Source organism: Jaculus jaculus, chromosome 16, assembly GCF_020740685.1.
Source record: "Jaculus jaculus isolate mJacJac1 chromosome 16, mJacJac1.mat.Y.cur, whole genome shotgun sequence".
NCBI classification, from domain to species: domain Eukaryota; kingdom Metazoa; phylum Chordata; class Mammalia; order Rodentia; family Dipodidae; genus Jaculus; species Jaculus jaculus.
In genome coordinates, this window is record NC_059117.1 from 34726344 (window position 1) to 34729319 (window position 2976).

The 2976-nt window shown below is 39.3% G+C and overlaps 1 non-coding gene across 1 annotated transcript; it reads left to right on the forward strand.

Moving 5' to 3' along the window:
* The first annotated feature begins 868 nt into the window (after nt 1-868).
* On the forward strand, nt 869-1059 carry LOC123455469. Its single transcript, XR_006633937.1, has one exon. It is a non-coding gene; the product is annotated as a U2 spliceosomal RNA (small nuclear RNA).
* Nucleotides 1060-2976: the final 1917 nt, after the last annotated feature.

Here is a 2976-nt window from a genome sequence, read left to right on the forward strand (position 1 = left end):
GGATGACCCATTTGACCCACCTGACCCTAAATCTATTTATCCTATTCTCTCCAAATCTGTAGTTACCCCTCCCCATAATGCCCCTCTTTCCCCAGATGAGGAATCAGGGCTAGAGGGTGAGGCTGCCAGATACCATAAACCTGACTGGCCGTCTCCTACGGCGCCCATAGCAGACCCTCCACCTTATCTTCACAAGCCTAAGCCACGTCACTTCTGTGCCCCTGTAACCCTTGATTGTGACTCGCCAACTTTCCTGGGAACCCAATCACTAAAAACTCTCCTTGCAGCTAAAAAAGAAAAGGCCGCCTTCTTCAGAGGCTTCCTGGCAGTCTTCTTGGCCATTCCCTCCACGTGTACTAGACCACACCCCCGGGGAGTGCCGGGAGTAAGGCAGGGCTGATCTAAGGTGATACAAGCCACACCCAGCCACAACAGTGCACCAAAAAGTGGCAAAAAAGAGGTCATATTTAACTAAAGCCTATAAAGAACTAAAGTTTTACGTAAAAAAATGTGTCAACTTTGTTACATAATATCATAAATATAATTACTAAATTTATGCTCTAGGTCAAATTCAACTTTCATAAAAAATATTAAAAACAACAGAATTCTCTCTAAAGTGGTAACTTATAATTTGTCAGGTATTAAAAAAAATTGTAATGTACTTAAAAGGAGGAGACAAGTGACCTGACTTCTAGGCCAGCCTGCCTCAAGATAACAATACAATTTGCCTTAGTTACCTCTAATAAAATCATTTCCAAGTGTGTTGTTGGTATTAATGACATAAAATTGTGTTAAGACTACTTTATTGTTAGTAATAGGATTAATCAATTTGGTATAATTTTTAATAGCCTTATAAGAAAGATAATTAATTGCTTCTTGGCCTTTTGGCTAAGATCAAGTGTAGTATCTATTCTTATAAGTTTAATATCTGATACATCCTCTATCCGAGGACAGTATATTAAATGGATTTTTGTAGCTTGGAGTTAGAATAGGAACTTGCTCTGTCCATTCCATGCATCGACCTGGTATTGCAGTATCTCTAGGAATGGTGCACCCCCTTGGGGGAATAAAAAAAAAAAAGAGAAAGATAATTAATGATGGGGTGAGAAGAATTGATTGAAGGAACTGGGAAGGAATTTTTCAATGATTAGTTGTTAAAAATGCCTTTTGAGTGGTACTTAGATCAAAATGTTAAAGTATATAAATAAAGGTGTGTGGACATTAAAAAAAAAAAAGAAAGAAAGAAAATTTTAGGCTAAACCTAAACACCATGTCTAAAGTTAAAGGATTTTAAACTGTTTGCAAACTTTAAGAAACAAAAAAACTAATTTTCAGGCTAAAATATGTTGGGATAGCTTGCTTAAGTTTTATCAAATTTAAGTCATGGGTAAAACATAAAATTGTTTTATGTTTATAAAAATTTCTGTGGTACATAAAATCAATAGCTATCAAGTTTAAGCCAAAATCATTGGTTGTCCAGTAATGTTTTTTCTTTCAAATAAAATTATCAAGGGTTATATCAACATTTAGCTAGCTGTTTTGGCTCAGAAAAGACTGGGTTCTACTCTATTGTATGTAAAGTAACTGTCTCAATTTTTGCATCTTAAATCCAGTGCTTATAACAAAATTAACCCTAAGACATATTCCCTACTTTAGGGTACAGCCTCGTGCTCAAACAATGGTCCTCATCTGAAAAATAAGTACATATATATATATATATATATATATATATATATATATATATATATACATACACACATGTATATGCTATTAAACATACCCCCCAAAAGTTAAAAATGGGGGATTTGTATCCCTTAACAGGCTCTCCAAGAAATATCCTTCATCATGCCTTGTTTGTCCTAAACTTTTTAACCCTTGATACTCATTGAAATTCAGCTGCTGATCACTTTTGGCACACAAATACAAAAAAATACCTTTGCCAAAGCCATGTGGAAAGATCCTTTAACCTTAAAATGGAATGGCCCAGACCCAGTACTCATTTGAGGCCGAGGATCAGTATGCTTGTTTGACACCAAAGAAAATGCTGCGAGATGGCTGCCAGAGAGACTTGTAAAATGGGCTGATGATCCTCCAGTGACATCTCACATACCCAGGGAAGAAACACTTCCCTGAGAAAATCTCCCTTTTTTCCTAACAGGACAAAGCTGGAAGGACCTCTACTGATCTTAATCCTCTTACTCACAACCAGACCCATTTACTCACAACCAGACCCATTATTATAATTAAAATCATGTCTTTTGTACTCAATAGATTAAAGCCATTAAGATGCAGCCTTTACAGGTCTATTATCACAAGTTGGAGCTGGGGGATCCAGGCATTGCCACCGAAGACCTACCACCTGCAGCTGTCACTCTCCCTTGATCTTACAATTGTACTTATTTACTATACTGCTGTCCTCTACATTTCTGCTATTGCTGCGGTCAACCTGTCTTGGCCAAATAGCTACCCCTCCTACGGGAGCTGCATAGGATTCAGACCTATGCATATCGGTTCACAATAAAGTGAGTGTGATATGGGCACCAACATGGGTGCGAGGAAAAGCACCACAAGGGAAGGTCCCTTTCTGACCGCTTCTGGATTCCCTGAGAGGTATACCTGGCTTGCATGGAGGTTGGTACCATAACTGTTATCACTAAGGCCGTGCCTCTCTTTCCGGCCCCATAGGCCCTGCCTCCCCTCCCCAAAAGGTACCAAGGGCCAAAGATTGTGGGAAAAAGACATCCCATGGGAGGAGTCAGGTCCCTACTCCACCAGTTGGTTAATGCCCACCGCTGCAAAGCGGGCCTCCCTTCTTTTCGTATAAAAGAAGAGAGGAGATGTTGGGAGCTATGAACCAAACCTCGGCCATGTTAACAGAAACCGCCATATAGCAAGTTAAGTTTCTACTTCCTCACCTAATATTCAACTACCAGAAACAATGGGATCATACACCTGGCTGAACACTCCCCCACCCTG